Genomic DNA, 23,291 nt, shown 5'->3' with positions numbered 1-23,291 from the left:
TCGGATAAGAATTGCGCACTTTAGAGGCTCAAGAAGTCAAGACCCAAGATCGGTTTATATGGCAGCTATATCAGGTTATTGACCGATTTGAACCATACTTGGCACAGTTGTTGGATATCATAGCAAAACCAATGGTAAGAATCGGTCAATATCCTGGTATAGCTCCCATATAAGCCGATCTCCGATTTTTCATCCTGATCCTCTAAAGAATGCAATTCTTGGACACTAACTTCTAATATGGGCTCCAACATCCAAACCAAGTATGGTCCGAATCAATCCATAACCTGATATAGCTCCAATAGCATAGCAATTCTTCTCCATTATCCTTTGTTTGCCTATAAAGAGATATCGGGCAAAGAACTCGAAAAATGCGATCCATGGTGGAGGGTATATCCAAAATTCTGATGGATAGATCAATTGGTGAAAGACATCTCGAAACTAGGTGTAAGAGATTGAAGGAGGAGCGCAGAAGATCGAGAAGCTTGGCTAATGGGACAAATATTCTGTCATAGCCAATAAAAGAAAGGTATTAAGTTCGGGTGGGCCAAACTTTAAATACCCACCACCCTTTCGACAAACTCCGGTGAATATGAAGCATTTATGAACCCGTAGCTGTTATATAAAAATATGGTCCGATCTAGGCCAAACCTACATGCAAAAAGTAATTCAATGGCCATAAACTAATTTTTCGGCAAGTAAACTTCTTTTATGAAAAACTTTGGGATTTTGTTTATGATAAAAATGCAAGCATTTGTAAGGAATAGAAAGAATAAATATTTCTTTATGGCTCAGAATGCTGTCAAACAATTTATGTGCTGTAGAAATTTTGCTACTTACAACCTGGCGCCGTTTCACCTAGAGTAAAATTTAAAAAATTGTGACATTTCGAGTTCACATCCACACAAGATCGCGAGCCTCGACTGCTGGCAGACTGAGCTTAACTCAATGAGAAAAAACCAAAAATGGGTCTTTCTAAGCTACACCCTCTGCCAAATGGAAGAGACACAGGATATAAACAAACCCACATTATTGAACAAAGCATTTTTGGCTTAAAAAAGTTTTGAATTTTTGTGTAAAAGAGCCATCCTTGACCACAGACGAAGTTCATAAAAGTTTTATCATAACCGAAGTGACTTTAATATCAAAATATGGCAAATACACGACCAATGTTAAACGGTGGAGGAAAATGGTCCACAGTTACTATAAAGAAGTACTTTGATTGTCCCAAATATAATTCCAAACTTTTTATTTTTTTGCATGTAGCACGGATGTCGAGATTTTAACGCAACTCACTGTAACGCGAAATCGGGTAATAAATAAGTCATTTATAGGTAGAAGACCGTAAATCGGGATATCGGCATATATGGCAGATTTATCCAAATATGATCCGATCAGTACCATTTTCGAGACGATGTCTAGGGGTCTTATACAACTCACCACACTAAATTTTAGCAAAATCGGCCAATAAATGCGCAATTTATGGGTGAAATAGCTTAAAACTGGAGATCGGTATATATGACAGCTATATCCAAATATAGCCTGATCTGAATTTCACGGTAGACGATGGGCCTAACAGAGCTCACAGTGCCAAATTTAAGAGGAATCGGGTGATAAAAGCCGTTTTTAAGAGCTATATCAAGATATTATCCTATCTAGATGTCTAAGGTCCTAACACAGCTCACTGTGCCAAATTTCAGCGGGATCAGGTAATAAAAGCGGCCTCTATGGACCTTAGACCTTAAATCGGGAGAATGATGGCTATATCTAAATAAAGCCCGAACTAAACCATAGGCTAGGTTAAGTTAGGTTTAAGTGGTAGTATCCCATCAGACCCACTTAAATGTTTTCGTCCATTGTGGAACCACAAGAACGGGAATAGTAAGATAAGCCATCCAGATCTCTTTAAAAAGCCGTCATGACAGCTCACTGTCTGACAGTGACACAATGACAAGCGTTTGACCTCTTCATTGTGGAATGAATGGGCCAATAAACAGGTGTTTAAATGTATTCAATAAATATTGTAATAATTTTGATGTTAATATTGACAGAATAACACAATTTAGAAGAAATCTGATACAGACATAAGCTCTGTAGATGAAAAAGGAAATGAAATAAAATAAAAATAAGTCTAGATTGGGCCACATAACTTTGGAGTGATCACAATCATTCGTTGTCCTTGATCCTGAAGACTTAACTAACATGTCGCTAGAGGCAAACCAACAGATTCCAGTTCCCCTGGAATGTGTGAGGTAGTTCCTAGTCTCGCAAACTCGTCCGCTTTACAATTCCCTGAGATTTCTCTTTGGTCCGGCACCCAGAACAGATGAATTTTAAGCTGTTCCGCCGTCTCATTGAGAGATCTGCGAGATATTTATGACTATCGTCGTTATGACATTATATCATCAATCCTAGTTCTTCAGACTGTACCCAAAAGCCCACCTTTTCGTCTAGTTTGGATCCATCCGTATAGAGGTGTATGTCACTTCTATTAACAGAGATATTGCAGTTCCAATCGGTTCCATAGGAATAGTGGTACATTACTTCTTATTAAATAGTGGCTCATCGAGCATTGTGTTAAGGATATCACAGTGTCCGTAGCCGACGCAAGACCAAATGTCCAGAGGCATTAAGTGTAGCATTAATTTCGGTGCATCAGATGGTATCGTGATCAGTGTGGCTGTGATGCACAAACAATCCATCCTTTGGATCCGGCAGAGTATTGAACCGTAGGTGAACTTTTGAAATGTCGTCCATCAGACCACAACACCATATAGCAATATAAGTCTGACAACTGCAGTATGTAGCCAGTGCATGACAAGCGTTTAAACCCCCAACTTTTGGCAATGGATCTCTCTCAGGCGTATAGGACAAGAGTTGCCTTTGCTGCCCTTTCTAATATGTTTGATTTGAAGTTAAATTCCCAGCAAAATACGCAGGTATTTGGGCTTTCAGTAAATTAAACATTCTCTCCTCCCAAGGAGACAGATGTCATTGTGAGTAGAGCTTCCTGCAGTAAGAGCGCTGTGAAACTTTCAGCTCACCATGACAGCCGGTTGTACGGGTTGACCCAATGGAGTCCTTCATCGGCAAGGGCTGCCGCCTCAGTGTACAACACACTACAACAACATAAAGTGCCCTCTAGAGAGTCAAGAAGTCAAATCGGGCGATCGATTTATATGGCAGCTTTATTAGGATATGTGCCGATTTGGGCCATATGCCACTAAACACTGAATTGTGCCCTCTAGAGACTTAAGAAGTCAAGATCGGAGTGTGGTTTATACGGCAACTATAACAGGTTATAGACCATACTTGGCAAGGTTATTTGAAGTCGTAGACAAACTTAACGTGCAACATTGCAGTCAAATTGAGTAGCAATTGCTCCCTCTAGAGGCTGAAGATATCAAATCTGAAGATTGGTTTATATAGCAGTTATATCAAGTTATGAACCGGTTTGGTCCGTATTTCGGACGGTTGTTGGAAATCAAAGGAAGAGATCACGCGCCAAATCGGATAAGAATTGCTCCCTTTAGAGGCTCAAGAAATCAAGATCCGAAATCGGTTTATGTGCTACATCAAAATATGGACCGATATGGGCCATTAAAATTCCAAACAGACGAATACCAACAGGAAATATTTGTGAATAATTTCAAGCGCCTGGCTTTACTCACGGAAGAGGGATGACAGAATATCGGGTTCTCTTGGCGACGTAACTTTGACTGACCCGAAGAGATGCGCCAGATTATTTTACAATCAATTTAGGGACTACTCGTCCCGAGCCTCTTTGGAGTGAAGATCAGCCAGAAGCATTGCAAGAGCCACTAATATATCCAGAAAAAGTCACAGTTTGGTGCGGTTTATAGGCTGGCAGCATCATTGGACCGTGCTTCTTCAAAGATGAGGCGAATCGTAACGTAACTGTGAATGGTGAGCGCTATCGTGAAATGATATCCACATTTTTTTGCCCAAAATGCAAGAGCTTTACTTGCATGACATGTAGTTTCGCATGCCACACAGCACGCGTAACAATGGACTTATTGAGAGGCGAATTCGGTGAACATTTTATTTAACTTCAGGACCGGTCAATTGGCGGCCTAGATCGCGCGATTTAACGCTTTTAGACAATTTTTTGTGGGGCTATGTTAAAGCACATGTCTAAACAGACAAACCCGCTTCAATTGACGCATAGGAGAGAGAGTATGCCAAAATTGGACTAAGCGGATGGACCATTTGAGGCGCGGTCACGGTCAACATTTGCAAGAAATAATCTTCAAGCATTAAATGATATGGATTCAAATAAAGATTTCATGTATTTTTCTGAATTTCATGTGTTTTTTTTTTTCAAAAACTTTCGTATAGCTCTTAAAAAATTACCCTTTATAAATTAAATATAAAATTGTTGGAAATTAAATGCTATCTATATATAGATTTTACATTAATTAGACCTGATTTTAAGCCCATAGCCATAGCCGCTAGTACTTTTATCTTATAAATTTATTATAATTTGTAATTGTAATAAAATTTTTTAATAAATATATATAAATAGACAAAGGTGGCCTAATTTGATGCACCACTTTTCCTCAATAGAACGATTATAATATCTGACAAGGTAAAATACTTAGGAGTGGTCATGGACAGGAAACTCGATGGGAAATGTAACATTCAGGAGCGGGCTGAGAAGGTTCACAGATGTTAGGCACTATGTAGATGTGCCGAAGCTCGAAATGGGGCTTGATTGCGAGGATAGTCCACTGGCTCTACAGGAGCGTGATTAGACCATTACTTACCTACGCCTCAAAACTTTGGTTTGGTGTACTGCGATGGAGAAAAAGTGCAACATTAGGATAATACAACAGCTTCAGAGAGAACATGTTGTGTTGGCATTGGCGGAGCGATGAGGACCACGCCCACCAGGACACTGGAAACTATTTTAGATGTCCGACCCATTGACATACAGATAGAGTGCGAAACAGCCACTGTGGCTATGAGATTTAAAGCCATGAGAGAATGGACAAGGATGGAAGCAGGTCATACCATCGTGGCACATCGAAGCGACGATAGGAAACCCGGATCGATTAGAAGAGGTTTCCGATCGGATACGAGGTCGAGTGCAAAGCACTGCACAGTCTTGGATTGACAGATCTCTGGTATCATTGAGAACCCAGAGACTGAGACCTGTTCTCAACAGAGACTGAGACCTGTTTTCGACCATAAAACGATCTTTCAGGCTGAGATCCGGGCGATCATGGAATGCGTGAGGTGGTGTGGTGTCCACGCGAGGACCTCGAGTGTGAACATCTTTACGGACAGCAAAGTGGCCATCACGGCAATAACAAACAGGATGGTAAGGTCACGAACAGTCTTGGAATTTAAGAAGAGATTAACGCCTTATCTGAGGATGGCAGAATCCGCATCGTTTGGGTGCCGGATCATAGCGGAGTAAGTTGGCAGTGAAGGCCAGAGGGCTGCCGTCAACAACCTTGGTTAATCCGCAGCCTCTCTGGTCGACGCAGTTCGATTTAAGGGCGTGGATGGACGAACACTGTGGAACGGCAAAACGATCGTTAGGACGGCGTAAATTCTATGGAGAGATCCAACATAGGGGCGTGGTGTGGAAAGCATTTAAGGATTTTGCTAGTAGCACGAAATTCCTTTCTTAGTTTTCTTTTTCGAGGTTACTTTTTAGTTTTAAGAGCTCACAATAAACTGATTACTGACTTAGGTGTATGTCCATAGTGGCGCCTTCTTTTCAACCTTACCTAACCTAACCTTATAGTATGAACTAAACTGACACTATATTAATAGTTAATATATATGTATATATAGTGAGAGATAGAGTTTATCGCATAAGTATTTAATAGACCTTCTAAGGAAGGCTATGCGAAATGCAGATGTCAATAAAAATCACACACTATTGAACAAACAACACATGCATCTCGTATCTGACGATGTTATCGTTATTATTAGTCGGTCATCGAGACCTGTAACTGCCACCCATGAAAATGTCGATAAATTTAGTCCCCTAGTAGTAGTGTATAACCTTGTGAACCCGGACAAATAGAGAATGTTAGAAACTATAAAATTGAGAAAGTCAGCAATTGTATCAGACTCGGCACCGTCATAAACGAAACAAAAAAATATGAAAATTTTGAAATAAAAGATAGAATAAATGACTAATTGATGCTACTTTGGTTTAAAGAGACTGTTTGGGTTGGGTTAGGTTGAAAAGAGGGCGCGGATATTAATCCGCCCCATGCCACTACAGACATACACCGAAGCCAGAAATCGGCTTGTTGTGCCCTCTTAATACTAAAAAATAACCTCGAAAAAGAAACTCTAAGAGACAGTTTAGGATTGCACTATGGCAGAAGCATTGAAGCATTTAACAAAACAGTGCTTGGAATATTCCAGGCAAAGATTCTTCGCAAAATGTATGGACCAACCCAACATGTTCTGAAGGAAAGAGCAACTAGAGACAATCAACTCGAAACTAGATGTCAGAAATTGGAGAAATAGTGCAGAAATTTACTCTGAGTTCCGCTGTCGGATCAAGCGGTATGTAGCAACCAACTTAGTAAGGCGGAGCCAACTCGGTTTTAGTTGTTTTAAGAATCCATAAAACTTGATTTCATAGAAAAAAAATCAACTCTTAATTTCCATCGAAAATTTTTCATAATAAAGTTAAAATAATTCAAACATTAAAAAAACCTTTAGACTGTTGGATTTTTTCTTTATTTTTGAATTATAATGATGGATGTTTCAATATTTCAACGATTTGGTAAGGGCATCAAGTATATACGATTGATGACGTTGTTATTGAATGAAATATTTACACTTTTTTCTAATTTCCTGCATAGTAATAGTATTTCATGGAAATAACTCATCAAATAAAAACATATCTATAACAAATCACATTTGGTTTGTCTTGGAACCACTCACGGCCATTGCAACTACATATATATTCAATATAATCTCAATGGAACAAATCTTATGGTATAGCTTTCTGGGCTATTCTATCCATAATCTCAATGGAACAATTCTTATGGTATAGCTTTCTGGGCTATTCTATCCATAGCACTTGTTCGATATGTTAACTTATTCGTCATTAATTGCTAAAGGCGCTATTACACGGCATATAGATGTCTTATGACATGCCACTTTTTGTATTCTCATGTAATTGAAAACAGCTTGTCAAAATTGTCAATTTACATACGATTCATCATTATACCCTCCACCATAGAAAGGGGGTGTACTAATTTCGTCATTCTATATCTCGAAATATTCGTCTAAGGCCCCATAATAGTATAAATATTCTTGATCGTCATGACATTTTAAGTCGATATAGCCATGGCCGTCCGTCCGTCTGTTGGTCGAAAGCACGCTAACTTTCGAAGGAGTAAAGCTAGCCGCTTGAAATTTTACACAAATACTTCTTATTAGTGTAGGTTGTCATATAAACCTATCTGGGGCCTTGACTTCTTGAGCGTCTAGAGGGCGCAATTCCTATCCGATTTGGCTGAAATTTTTGCACAACGTATTTCGATATGACTTCCAACAACTGTGCTAAGTATGCATTAAATCGGTCCATAACCTGATATAGCTGCCATATAAACCAATATGGAATCTTGACTTCTTGAGGCATTAGAGCAATGCCTCATGTGCAATTCTTATCCGATTTGGCTGAAATTCGGTTGCATTCAGTGTTTTGTTATGATTTTAAACAGCTGTGCCAAATATGGTTCAAATCTATCCATAACCTGATATAGTTGCCATATAAACCAATCTGGGATCTTGACTTCTTGAGCCTCCAGATTTTGCTGAAATTTTGTACAACGGCTTCTCCCATACTTGTCAAATATAGTCGGAATCGGTGTATAGCCTGATACAGCTCCCATGTAAATTTTTTGAGCCCCTAAAGCGCGCAATTCTTACTCGAATTGGCTGAAATTTTACACAATGACTTCTACTATGGTCTCCAACATTCAATCGGACTATAACTTGATATAGCTCCAATATTAAATCAATTATTCTCTTTTATCCTTTGTTTGCCTAAAAGGAGATAACGGGAAAAGAACTCGACAAATGCGATCTATGGTGGAGGGTATATAAGATTCGGCCCGGCCGAACTTAGCACGCTTTTAATTGTTTTTGTATGTTATTTTCGCATGACATAACCTAAAAATTTGAGCAAAAGCTTATTTTTTATGAGTAATAATTGTTAAAGTTGTGAGAAAGCTGGTTAAATAAAAAATTTGTGAGAACAGTTTAATTTGGGGCTGCTTTCATTTGACTGACAACAAAAACAGCTGATTTATTTATATTTATTCGAGAGGAGCTCAATGATCGGAGATGCGTTTCGTCTTTGGTTGAAAGACATTTCAACCATATTAGGTGTGATGACTTCAAGGGCCGTCCGTTGGTATGTTGTATTTGAGTCGTATTAATAGCGAAAACGCACATTAACGACACTCGACAACCCTGTCTATTAGCTGTACTTTTCCCAATTCATGTATTTTTGTGTAATGACAGACATCCGTACAACATATGATTTTGTGCATCTGTTGGAAGTTGTATTGATGGCTTCGAACGCTAAGACGGGTTCGAATCCTGGCCGGGCTCTGCCGACAACTACACGCCGTGTAATAGAGCCTTAAGTTGTTTGCATATGATGATCGCAACGATCTGGATGTTAACAAGTAAAAGCGTGCTAAGTTCGGCCGGGCCGAATCTTATATACCCTCCACCATGGATCGCATTTGTCGAATTCTTTTCCCGGCATCTCTTCTTAGGCAAAAAAGGATATAAGAAAAGAGTTGCTCTGCTATTAAAACGATATCAAGATATGGTCCGGTTCGGACCACAATTAAATTAAATGTTGGAGACCTGTGTAAAATTTCAGCCAATTCGTATAAGAATTGGGCCCATTGGGGCTCAAGAAGTAAAATAGAGAGAACGATTTATATGGGATCTGTATCGGGCTATAGACCGATTCAGACCATAATAAACACGTTTGTTGATGGTCATGAGAGGATCCGTCGTACAAAATTTCAGGCAAATCGGATAATAATTGCGACCTCTAGGGGTCAAGAAGTCAAGATCCCAGGTCGGTTTATATGGCAGCTATATCAGGTTATGAACCGATTTGAACCATACTTGGCGCAGTTGTTGGATATCATAACAAAACACGTCGTGCAAAATTCCATTCCATTCGGATAAGAATTGCGCCCTCTAGACGCTCAAAAAGTCAAGACCCAAGATCGGTTTATATGGCAGCTATATCAGGTTATTGGCCGATTTAAACCATACTTGGCACAGTTGTTGGGTATCATAACAAAACGCGTCGTGCGAAATTCCATTCCATTCGGATAAGAATTGCGCCCTCTAGAGGCTCAAGAAGTCAAGACCCAAGATCGGTTTATATGGCAGCTATATCAGGTTATTTGCCGATTTAAACCATACTTGGCACAGTTGTTGGGTATCATAACAAAACGCGTCGTGCGAAATTCCATTCCATTCGGATAAGAATTGCGCCCTCTAGACGCTCAAAAAGTCAAGACCCAAGATCGGTTTATATGGCAGCTATATCAGGTTATGGGCCGATTTAAACCATACTTGGCACAGTTGTTGGGTATCATAACAAAACGCGTCGTGCGAAATTCCATTCCATTCGGATAAGAATTGCGCCCTCTAGAGGCTCAAGAAGTCAAGACCCAAGATCGGTATATATGGCAGCTATATCAGGTTATGAACCGATTTGGACCATACTTGGCACAGTTGTTGGATATCATAACAAAACACGTCGTGCAAAATTTCATTTCAATCGGATAAGAATTGCGCACTCTAGAGGCTCAAGAAGTCAAGACCCAAGATCGGTTTATATGGCAGCTATATCAGGTTATGGGCCGATTTAAACCATACTTGGCACAGTTGTTGGGTATCATAACAAAACGCGTCGTGCGAAATTCCATTCCATTCGGATAAGAACTGCGCCCTCTAGAGGCTCAAGAAGTCAAGACCCAAGATCGGTTTATATGGCAGCTATATCAGGTTATGGACCGATTTGGACCATACTTGGCACAGTTGTTGGATATAATAACAAAACACGTCGTGCAAAATTTCATTTCAATCGGATAAGAATTGCGCACTCTAGAGGCTCAAGAAGTCAAGACCCAAGATCGGTTTATATGGCAGCTATATCAGGTTATGAACCGATTTGAACCATACTTAGCCCAGTTGTTGAATAACAAAACACGTCGTGCAAAATTTCATTCCAATCGAATAAGAATTGCGCACTCTAGAAGCTTAAGAAGTCAAGACCCAAGATCGGTTTATATGGCAGCTATATCAAAACATGGACCGATATGGCTCATTTACAATACCAACCGACCTACACTAATAAGAAGTATTTGTGCAAAATTTCAAGCGGCTAGCTTTACTCCTTCGGAAGTTAGCGTGCTTTCGACAGACAGACGGACGGACGGACGGACAGACGGACGGACATGGCTAGATCGACATAAAATGTCACGACGATCAAGAATATATATACTTTTTGGGGTCTCAGACGAATATTTCGAGTAGTTACAAACAGAATGACGAAATTAGTATACCCCCCATCTTATGGTGGAGGGTATAAAAATGGAACACATTTTTCATTATATTTTCCAGCACTCAGCATTGCGGGGAAGATAAGAACAAACCACCTAAAATATTAAATTTGCCATGCCATAAGACAACTACACGCCGTGTAATAGAGCCTTAAGTTGTTTGCATATGATGATCGCAACGATCTGGATGTTAAAAATGGAACACATTTTTCATTATTTTTTCCAGCACTCAGCATTGCGGGGAAGATAAGAACAAACCACCTAAAATATTAAATCATTGATGATTTTATTTGATGGGTTGAAATTGAAATGAAGACATCAATCAACACACACACACATATTTATATATTTTTTACGGTAGCTTCACATAAAATAATTATTTTCTTTTGATATTTTTGAAAATATTTTCGCAATCTACTACAGATTTGTTGTAGTCTCCTTGTATTATGATAACCATATTTCTAGCTATGAAAAACAGAAAATATTACCAAGTTTTCTTGCCTGTTGAAAAGATTACTAATCCACCGGCTTGTTGTGCCATTTCTTGCATTTTCTTGCCTGTTTAGGCGAAGATTGTTTTATTTTCCAATCCTCATTTTATTTCTCTTTACAGACGAGCTTAGCGATCGAAGAATTTTTTGCAATGGAAAAGCACAGCCAACCATGGTGCGACCTCTTGGTTAAGGAGGTCATCGTCGGATAGTTTTACGCGTGAAGTCTTCAAGAGTCGTACGTTGGTACGTTGTATTTGTATCGAATTCACCGCGAAAACGCCTTTGTGATGTAAGTGCGACACTCGCCATTCTTTTTCCAATGCATGTGTTTGTGCTACTACTTCCCTGTAGTGGAATTCAGTAAAGAGTTTTAACGAAAATCGTTAAGTTAAAAAGCAATAACAGAAAAGTTAATGAATTTGGTACGCAGTAGCCACTTTTAACGATGATCGACATCGTTAAAATCAGCTGTTTTTGCTAACGAATAGAATATCGTCAACTAAAAGACGGACATTTGATTGTTATTTACTTTAACGACGAAATAAAAATCCTTAATTACAATGTCTTTCCTTAATTAAATCCTTAATTACAATGTCTTGTCAAAAGTCGGGCGGTGCCGAATCTAAAATACCCTACACCCACCCTACAAGTACAATGTGGAGCTATATCGAATTCTGAAACAATGTTGATGGACCTCGGCGGATGTTTTCAGATAGGTTATCCCCATCTGATCCTTATAAAAATTATAAAATTTGGAGCAAATTTGTAATAACTACGGTTGAAACTCAGATATTGTGGAAACTCAGTCGTCAAGGAAAGTGTTGTACAAAATTTTGGAAAGATTGGTCAATAAATGCGCTGGCAGTGGCTCTAGGAGTGAAAATCGGACGATATACATATATGGCAGCTATATCTAAATCTAGACCGATTTCTATTAAATTCACCAGTAGTGTCAAAAGTCATAAGGAAATCCTCTTTGCTTGATTTCGAGCGAATCGGTTAACAAATGAGCACTTTATTGAAATATTTCTCAGAATCGGACGAACATTTATATGGGAGCTATATCTAAATAAGAACCGATTTCGAGCAAACTTATCATGGATTGTGGTAGTCGTCAAAGAAAGCGTTGTACAAAAATTTGGGAAGATTGGACAATAAATGCGCTTGCAGTGGCTCTGGAAGTGAAAATCGGGCGATATATACATGAGAGCTAAATATAAATCTAAACTGATTTCTATGAAATTCACTAGCAATATCAAGAGAAAATCCTTCCTACCAAAATTCAAAAGAATCGGTTAACAAATGACCATTTTATTGCATTACTAGCTGACCCGGGCCCACTCCGCAGCGCCTTCTTTTACTTTACATGGATCAAAAGTTTCCTTGGAATATTTATTTTCGACAATATAAGAGCTTTTAGTGAAATACCATGCTACGAAAATAGTATATCCCTTGACAAACAATATAAATGCCTTTATCTGAATCCCATATGATCTTTATTGCTCTACGAATTTAAGTTTGGATGTAAGGTGTACTGCATTTTTAAAATACTTTATTTCAGCCCGCCATTCTCACGATGTCTGATTTAGGGATGTTTTCGGGGGAGAGGTGGTCCCCCAGACACTTGGCCCAGAAAAAATATCACCATCGTGCTCTTCTCTCAAATGCCATTTATTTAAACCCCATATTGCCATTGGTTTTGAGGGGAGTTTACAGGATGAGGCGTCCCCCAAACACATGGCCCCAAAATTGATAATCAAATTAGTTTTCTAATGTCAAATACCATTTGACCCACATATTGCCATGGTCGAAAAATTTTTCCCTTTTGGGGAAAGGGTGATGCCCTAAATACATGGTCCTAAATTTGGATACCAAATTCGTATTCTACTCTCAAATAATTTATTTGAGCCACATATTGCGATTGGGTATTTTGGGAAAGGGGTAGACCCCCGAAAATTGGTCCCGAAATCTATCCCGTATCAATTCTTGATCTACCCCCAACTCCTTTCATTCAAACCACACATTGACATGGTCGGAAAATATGCCCGATAGAGGGGTGTTTTGGAGAGTGGGGTGGTCCCCCAAAAACTAAGCCCTGAAAATATATCTGCAAGGTGCTCTATGCTCATATATTTGAACCCCATATTGCAATTGGCTTCAAAATTGGATATCAAATTCGTGTTCTAATCTCAAATACCATTCACTTAAACCCCTTATTGAAAAAGCCAGCAAATTTGTCCGGTTTGGGGTATGGGCGCTAAAAACTACTGTCTTGAAGACCCAAATTTTTTTGATGAGCGAAAACGTTCTATTTGGGGGTTGTTATGGTGGTGGGACGTCCCCTAGACAGTTGGTCCCGAATGTTGATATCAGATTAATGGTCTACTCACAAATACCTTTCATTTAAGCCCAATTTTTCAATAGTCAGCAAACATTACCGGTTTGGGCGTGTTTTAAGTATGAAGCGGCCACTCAGTGACTTGGCTTTGAAAATATATATCAGATTCGTGTTCTACTTTAAAAAACCTCTTATTTGAGCCTCATATTGCAATGGTCAGCAAATACTTCCTATTAGGGTGGTGTTATGGGGGTGGGGTGGCCCCATAGACACTTTTCCCGAATATTGATATCAGATTTGTGCTCTACTTCCCAAAACCTTTCATGTGAGCCCCATTTATGGCTAAGGACTAACAAACAAATTTTTTCCAAAGACAAATTTCAATAAATAACTTTAAAGACAAAATTTTAACCCATTACGCCTGACCCTCGATTGACTGATAAACGCCCAGTCCAAGCGGCTAAAGCTAGAGTCATGAAATTTGGCACGAACGTGGGTCGCAGGCGCTGTTTTGTGATATTCGTATTAAAAAGTACAAACTTTTTAGTACGTAAACGGTGACTTTTTATCCAGCGCGAACAGTGGGCCTAGAATTATGATTTTGGGCTCAAATTAAAGAGTGTCTCAAATAAATAAGATTTGGTGACAACAATGTCCCAAAATACAATAGTACCGGAAGTGGGAAAAATTTTACGTTAAGTACCGCAATTGGTACTTTATGGTACCTTGTTTATTAATTAAGGTAGAGCTTTGAATTTTAGAATTCAGGTACACTAGGCAACCTAAATTGGGATGCCAAAAGAGTTTTTGGACATTTAGAAACAAAAAAGTACCAAAAATGGTACGGAGTAGGTGAACTTTGCATAGGACGAACGAGTAGAGCTAAAATATCGAAATTTGGCTTAAATGATTGTTGTTGCGAAGTTGTACCAAATATGAAAAGTAAAAGAAGTGGAATAAAAAGTACTTAAGAGGTGTAATTGGTACTATTTAGTACTTTCTTTATAGATTAAGCTACAGATCTGAAATTTGCCATACAGGCACATCTTGGCAGTATGTACCGAACGACTAGAAGATTTTGTTGATATTCGAACATTTTGGTACTAAAACGTACAAAGTAAAAAAATGGGTGTATCTTTGCCAATTTTACAGTAACTGGAATTTGGCCAATTTTCGATTTTGAAAAAATGTGGGGTGAGAGCTATATCTAAATCTGAACCGATTGAATGTCGAAAATCAAGAGAAAATCCCTCCTACCAAATTTCTAGAGAATCGGTTAACAAATGGCCATTTTATTGCATTAACATTGCAAATAGGACGAAAATATATATGGGAGCTATATCTAAATCTGAATCGATTTTTATCAAAATCAATAGCGTTCGTCCTTGGGCCAAAAAATGGATATGTACAAAATTTCGTGATGATTGGACAACAAATACGACCTGCACTTTGATTACAAGAATACATGGACTCACAGACGGACAGAGTGATTCTGAGTCGATCGGTATACTTATCAATGGTCTAGCTCTTCTCCTTCTTAGCGCTGCAAAAAAATGCACAAATCTATAATCCCCTGTACCACAGTGGTGGTGTAGGCCCACAATATATTTTTAAATTAATATACACATTTTTATTACTAACTTAACCAAGGAGTAAAAAATGTATACCCCACTTCGATTCCAAAAATAAAAAATATTGAAGAAACCTCCCTAAGCGAATGCAACCGATATTAACTGTGGTCCAGTACTCACAAAGAGCGAGCAAATTTTAAGAGTTTGGTAAATCAGAGCTGCAAAGTTCAAATTAAGGATTTTATTTTTAGAGCCGCTTGGAACGCTATTCGACGTTCGGCTAATGGGACAAAGTAAAGTAAGAGGCTTAGAACTATAGTTTTCTTATTCCAAAACAATTTCTTATGACAAAGTGATTGAGTGAGATTGCTAGTCTATTCCCCACGACAAAAGAAAACGCATACTCTACTCACTTATCTTTCTTCATATTTGAAATTAAAACGGAATATACTCCAAAACCTGTCGGGAGGAAGTTAATGTGGAAGTGGGAAGTGAAGGGGAAGCACTTCCAATCACATCACCTCCTAAAGTAACAATAAATAATAATTTTTACGGGGGGAAGTGTGCTTAGGATATGGAAAGAACATTTTATAGTTGCGGCAGCGAGGATTACTGACGATGGTATAGAATGCATACACCCTGCTTAAGAAAAACAACGCAGCAGAAGTCGAAGGGCTGCCAACTGAACTATTTAAAACCAGACGCGCGACACGCTGATGAAGCGCATGCATCAGGTCATCGGTACCCAAAATTATCGGCCAAAGTTCAGATAAATACATTGATCCTAGTCTATATCGACGTCACAAAAACCCCATTTGTAGCAGAACTTATTGACTTTTAACTAATGAATTACTATCCTGTGCCACTTTGCGTCGCCAGTTGTTAGTTACCGAATACCAACAGCACACTTTCCGATTGTGTTCGTGATCTCATAATATAAATCTCCATGTGTTCAAGCTGTGAGTACAATCGATTTAAGTATACCACTTCTGCCTGTAGTATCTTCAAATTTCCATAATTTCGAAGGGTTTTACATTTAGCATCGCTTCCAATCCTGCTTGTGGTGTATATTTTTTGGTATCCTTTGGTCTTCAATCATAGATCTTCTTAGCAAACACTTCCTGTTGGCTGTTAGAAATTAATGTTGCTCCTATAACAGCAGGATGACTGCTGAAAAGTCAGTTGTTTGCTAAAAATGTCTACTACTTAATTGTAATAAAGACAATGTTTAGGTCCTCTCCATAGAAGAAACCATCACAAAAATGCCATTAAGGAACAACATGGAGACTTCTCGAATGTTAATAGGTTGTGTCCGATTCAGGTTTGTACTGCCGAATCTTTATGTAAAAATAAATGTTTGCTGAAACAACAAAAATTTATGCTCTTATAGTAGATCATAGCAGCTATCATTTGCCAGTTCAGCAGCAGTAGTGTAAAATATTTTTGCAGATTTTGGTAGTTACAACAGTAGACTGAAATGTTTGCTAACAACAGCCCTATGTTTGGTATTTTGAATTTGTGGCCCTTGGACTATTTCCAGTTTCATACCGAACATTCTGCAGTAGGAGTAAAAGGTGCACAGTCGCCTATTTGTTCTTTCCTCGCAGTGATATTCTAGAGGAGCTAGGAGGATCGAGGATTACGTTTGACCTAGGTATATAGAAACCTTTAACAGTTGCAGTGCGGACCCATTGTTATAACGAGAAAAGCATATCTGTTCCTTTTTTCGCGGGTTCGTGCGCAGCCCCTTCACTGGAGAGTATTCTCCCTGGCGTTTCCACCTTTCCATAATCTTACTAATCATTCACAACAAAAATTTGTCTCGTTGTCGGTGAAGACGTTTGTTAATGGGACCATTTAATACAAGGAAGGCTGCTTCTTTCGACCGAGAATCAGCCTGCGGCGAAGCGTATACAAGAACTTCAGTTCCTAGTGGAGTTACAGCTATTGTTTTGCCTATGCAGCGGTAACCAAGTGGGCGGGCCATTGCAAGTGGCAATATTCCACAGGCAAGAAACTCAAGCCATTTGTGCACTCGGCGACTGGATACTTCGAGCCAGAAGGTGGCCATTGCAGACTGTGAAATCAGCCCAGCCCACAAGAAACTTTTGGACACAATGGTGCTTAATTCGATGCTCTCGGACAGGTGGAGCAGCAGCGACACAATTTTTGACGGAGCTCTTTGGAAAGGCAGAGTCAGAGGAATCGGTCATGCAAAGTCTATGGAATTTTTACGTTGAGCTCTGGCCGGGGGCTCTGTACAGAAAGATAGAAAGTTCTTTCCACAAGGCCCTGTGCAGAGAGGCATAATTTTGAAGGCTTCAATCGACCAGGACTGGGAAGGCTATCTGATAAGTAGAGAGTGCATGCTAAGGGTTGGATTTCAGTTTTGCATATTCTCAAAGTCAAAAAGAGATTCGAGCGAGGAGATTAATCTGCACCACTCCATGGCCGCCTCGGACACGGCCTTGATTCATGAACCTTATGTTTATTTCACTCTCTGGTGATAAGCCAATAACATGTATTGTGTGTAGGAAAAATTTAAACTTGATCCTTCAATCAAACTATAGTATTGGTGATATGAAGACTGTGAGGTTGAGAACCGAAAACTGAGGTCCCTTGTTGATCCCAACGGTTTACCTACCCTGCGAGCACACAGACCCGCCTAACGAGGCAGTGTGAAGGCAAGTGTGGAAGAACGACCGGAGCATGCGGCTGTTTTTGGGTTGCGATCCCAATATGCACCACTTACAATGGGGAAGTACAGACATCAAAAAGAGAGGTGATAGATTTAAGAGTCTATTCCGAATTCCGGCCTGGGTGTGTGTTCCGACATTCCAGATACGTAACAGGTCAGAGGTGATAGACATAACATTCACGAATCTTGATGACATTATTTGAAGGAATTGGGTGGTGCCCGAGGAGGACTCTTATTCGGACCATAGATATATCTCCTTCGATCTGATGATGGCTACGGGCAGCAGTACCTGCACGAAAAAAAAAATTAAACCGTTTGAAACGTCTTTACGACAAACAAATCTGTTTTATTGGGCAAGTACTGCTTTAATAGTAACTGAGCAACATTTTTCTGAGTCGTTGAAGGATAGTCGTGATTTTGCTACATTTTGTTGTTAAAGCCACATCAGCTACGGTAAACATTTTATGAACCTCATCTTTGGTAAAAGGTAGCTGTTTTAGGCGGATATAAATTCGGAAAGTGATAATATACCAAAGTTTGATTTAGATGAAAAAATGCTCAACAAATAGCCAGGCTGGAGGCAACAAAAATTTCCACAGAGCATAGATTTTTTGAAAATATTTTGAGCCATTCAGAAATATCCATCCTTTGAATTCATATTCGCCATAAATTCTTGTAATTTTGTTGTCAATAAAATCCCAAAGCTTTTCTTAAAAAAAGTTTAGTTGTCGAAAGATTCGTTTATGACTATTGCATTATTTTTCGGGGTAGGTAAACATAAAAGGAGGAATCGTTTACACCGCAAGTGTCCAGCGCCCCGAGGAAAAGTGGTGCAACTGTTTTTTCAACATCCCCTGGATGCGTAAGGAAACTCGTCATGACAAGATCGAATAAGTCTTGTTCTGATGAACTCTTGGCGGACTCCGATAAATATCCAACAACGTTAACCGCTTCGATGGCACTAAAGGTCCTTCTGACGACAGAAAGATTTGATGTTTTTCAGGTACTATGGGTGTGTGATTGAGTTGTCTTCAAATTTGGCACATAATTTTTTTTTTTTTTGGGAAGGACGAAGCCTGTAGTAATCTGGAAAATTGAATATAGCTCCCATATTTGAGGTATAATGCAATAAAATGTCATTTGTTATTTGCGATTTTGAGAAATATTGCTCATTTGTTAACCGATTCTTGGCAGGGATCTCGACATTACTGATGAATCTCATAGAAATCAGTCCTGATTTAGATACAGCTGCCATATATGTATATCACCCGATTTTCACTTCTAGAGCCGCTGCAGGCGCAATTATTGACCAATTTTGGAAAACAAATTTACAAAGCTGTCCTCGACGACCACCACAATATCAGAGAAGTTTGCTCAAAATCGGTTCAGATTTAAAAATAGCTCCCATATATATGTTCGTCCGATTTTGAGAAATATTGCAATAAATTGCTCATTTGTTAAACGATTCTCTCGAAATCTAGCAGGAAGGATTTCCTTATGGCTCTTAATATTACTGGTAAAATTTAAAATTTTGCCCACGAACATTCCACTAATGAACAGGGGCAAACTTCTCACATATCAATGAGTGCAGTCCGATTCAAGTTTACGCTCAATGATGTGGGCCTCCTTTTTATAGCCGAGTCCGAACGGCGTGGCGCAGTGCGACACCTTTTTGGAGAGAAGTTTTTCATGGCATTGTACCTCACAAATGTTGCCAGCATTAGGAGGGGAAAACCACCGCTGAAAATGTTTTCTGATGGTCTAGCCAGGATTCGAACCCAGGCTTTCAGCGTCATAGGCGGACATGCTAACCTCTGCGCTATGGTGGCCTACAGGGTAGGTGTAGGGTATTATAAAGTCGGCACCGCCCGATTTTTGCTACACAGTCTTTACTCTACCCTCTGGTGATAAGATAAGGACATATATTGTGGGAACGAAAAGTATGAATTTGATCCTTCAAACTATATATGCTTATTAGGATGTACACTGGGATAATATATTATTCGCGACCTTTCAAATAATCGAACAATTGAATATGACACATTTCAACAAACAAATATTTGAATTATTTAGGACGGTTAATCGAATAATAGTGTATTTCGATCATAAGTCTGCCTTTTTTTTTGATCATTTGAGCACAACCTGGCCAATATTTCAATCGATTGGGATTAGAATATTTTGCTTTAGTTCAACAAGGAAGATTTAGTAAATCGGATTCGTTTGCCCTATTTACAATTCAAATCGTCATACAGATATGAGAAATTTTTGAAGGATAAGATCTTAAAATATTATCCCAAAATATATAATTTCGATTATCGGTTAATTGATAAATCGACGACCTCTTTCGATCTTGTTCGAGTAATCGTTGAACCTGAATTTTCAAATAAACAATTAGTCGTAGATCCCTAAACTACAAATAAATGTACAACCTAATACCTATAGAATATATTGAGTAATTGCGGATTTTTCATATAGTCGGCGTTGACAAATTTTTTCACAGTTTGTGACTCTGTAATTGCATTATTTCTTCTGTCAGTTATCAGCTGTAACTTTTAGCTTGCTTTAGAAAAAAAGTGTAAAAAAGTATAATTGATTAAAGTTCATTCTAAGTTTTATTAAAAATGAATTTACTTTCTTTTAAAAAAATCCGCAATTACTTTTTGGGCAACCAAATATTATAAGTTGCCATCTGGCTATTTGTAATCAAGGAAATAAACCGACATTACCAGGAACAGGCAGGAGGTACTAAATGTCACTCTGGCATCGGAGAATATCAGCGGAAAGGTATGTGACTAAGAAGTCTTGGATGACCACAGTTTCAGTGATGATCGTTACATTAGCTTCGACTTGGAGAAAATACTGCAGATGTGGTCCCTCGGCTAAACAGAAGAAATGCAGATTGGGATAAGTTTCGGCACACATTCTGCGCGACTATCGCCACGGGATCTTAAAATGAACGGGCAACTGAGGAGGACATAAATATAATGGTCAAACGGATCACGATCGCATCTCTCCGTAACAGCATGCATATAGCAATGGCAATTCCACTGAAATAACCATTTATGGCCTAATCGGCTACACAGAGGGATCTCTCGCTGACCTCGCAAAACTCTCAACGAGATAGCTGAACATTTTAAAATCCACCTTTTCTGGGTGCCGGCCCACAGGGATTTCCCAAGAAAATGAAGAGCAGACTAGCTTGTAAGACTAGTAACTACATTACACATTCCAGGGAAACTAGATTCTGTGTGTATGCCTCTAGCGACATGTAAGCTATGTCTTAAAGATAAGACTCGAAGAGATAGATAGTCACAAAGTGCGGGTATATATATATAGCCACAAAGGCTAACACTTTACTGTTGTTGGCTAGAACAGAGGTCTCAATCATTTTGTACATCATGACAAGTCACTGTCTAATCGAAAATCTTGCTAATTCCAAGTAGCGACTTCTGTAGAAGCTGTAAGGACTTCAAGAAAGAGGAAACTATAGAACATCTGCTGTGAACATCATGAACATTTCGTTAAGGAGAAAACTTCTCACTTTCAAGTTTAAGTTCGATTAGAAGGGCCAGGCTTTCATCATCATAGGCGGATATGCCAACCTCTGCGCTACGGTGGCCTCCTAGCAGTTTTCCTAATTTAATTTCAATATAGTTCGCTTTAACAAACTAAAGCCTTATGGGGCCTAACTACGGCTGTAATGCAGCGATGTACAGCTCCTTACGGTAGCGTTGATGAACACCAATCATTCAGCCAAAAAAATAATTTTTTACATACTGAGAGAATTAGAAGTACTTAAAGAGCATATTTCACACATACAGTCACATTTTCTTTTTGGACATCGCTGCTGTAATGTGTCAGTCGCCATAGCACATGCCGATCTATTACATACAGCTGCGGTCAAAAAAATAGCAGAGCACAATAGAAAAATCTTTTAACTAATAAAAAATTATATTTGTCTTTGGAAGCATATAATACTTTTCATGGATTTATAGGTATTGTATGGCCGTTTAGTTTTAAGCCTTTAATAAAAGAAAAAGTCTTATGTGTCCTCAAAAAAGTCCTAAAGTCTGTTTATTTCTGAATAAGGGGCGGTCAAAATGATAGCAGAGATAATTAAAGGTTAGGTTAGGTTTAAGTGGCAGTTTGCCATTAGACTCACTTAGACGTTTTCGTCCATTGTGATACCACAGAAACAAAAGAAGGAAGATGCCTTCTAGTTCCTACCGTTGAACCATCCAGATCGCCTTAAAAAGCCCAATAACTTGCGAATGTTCACATCCGCTTAATCAGACAGGTTCTCAAAGAAAAGTGAACATTAGGTGAAACTCCTTCTGACTGCTAGTGCGGGACACACACACACAAAAGGTGTGCTATAGTCTCTTCTTCTTCGATGTCCTCACAGCTTCTGCAGAAGTCGTTGCTGGCAACCTTCAGTCTGTCAGGCCATATAGTTTTGGAATGCTCACAGCGCCCTCTTTGTAACCATCTTACATGTCGCTAGAAGCATACCCACAGATTCCAGTATCCCAGGAATGTGTAGGGTAGTTCCTAGTCTCGCAAGCTCGTCCGGTTTACAATTCCCTGGGATATCAACATCAGATATCAACTTGTTATCCAACGACGGGTGTCCCCATTACAACATATTCCACGGCCCACTTTTGAAAAAATTATAGGAATATTATCAGCCAAAAGTAACACACGAGTCACTCTCTTACTGTTTTAATTCAATTTATAGTGAAAATGTTAACATTTAACGATTTTTTCCTTAGTTTATTATTCACTGCTATTATTTTGACTGCCTTAATATGGCGACTTTTTAAAGATAGCCAAAAAGCCCCAACAAATGTACCAATATTATAGCTTATTTAGTGTTGTAATGAAGTACAACAAAGACAAGTAAGGCAGTCGGACTGCAAGAATGTCTGCGTTATAAAACAAAAGCAATAGGTTTTTATATTTTGCTGCACTGCTATTATTTTGGCCGTAACTGTATGTATATAAACAAGACCATTTAAAATCACCATGAAGTTCAGCTAATTTAATCAATACCTCATTCAAATTTTGTGATATGAATAAAATGAGGCTATCATCTGCTAACTTCTTCAATAGGTTTTTTTTAATTATAATACTCTTATCAATTTTCTAAAAAATTGCATCGTTTTTGTTTTATTTTTTAGATCACAATACTCATTTTCGATTTGTAAACAAATCAACCATCACATAAAAACATTTTAGGGGTAACAGCTCAAGGCAATAAATACACTTAATTTTGCTCACTTTGTTGTACAACTTCAGGGCTGTAAATATTTACAGATTACAATTTTGTTGGGGCTTAGAAAATATTCATAGATTTTCAAATTGTAAAGAATTTTGTTGTGTTTTATTTTAAACAGTAAACGTATGGCAACATAATATTAACGTCATTGAACTTTGATGACACCACCGTAAGTATTTTTGCGATGTGACCGACCAGCAATAGAAACCGAACACGCATTTGAACAGATGCGACATATAACACAATAGTTCGCAGTTCGCTATGCTTGCCCAATAGCAACTGTCTGGTGTACAACTAATGCCATAAGAATA

At 38.7% G+C, this 23,291-nt stretch overlaps 1 protein-coding gene across 1 annotated transcript in view; it reads right to left on the bottom strand.

The window, feature by feature from the left end:
- The window catches only part of LOC106091114 (uncharacterized), a 274,438-nt gene extending 251,435 nt beyond the window's left edge, over positions 1-23,003 (bottom strand). Inside the window, exon 1 of the mRNA XM_059362596.1 lies at positions 22,983-23,003. The gene's annotated coding sequence lies outside the window, so the exon portion shown is untranslated. The remainder of the gene's footprint in view (positions 1-22,982) is intronic.
- Between the last annotated feature and the right edge of the window lie 288 nt (positions 23,004-23,291).

This window comes from Stomoxys calcitrans, chromosome 1 (genome assembly GCF_963082655.1).
Source record: "Stomoxys calcitrans chromosome 1, idStoCalc2.1, whole genome shotgun sequence".
Classification (NCBI taxonomy): Eukaryota; Metazoa; Arthropoda; class Insecta; order Diptera; family Muscidae; genus Stomoxys; species Stomoxys calcitrans.
This window is presented reverse-complemented; position numbering and strand designations above follow the sequence as displayed.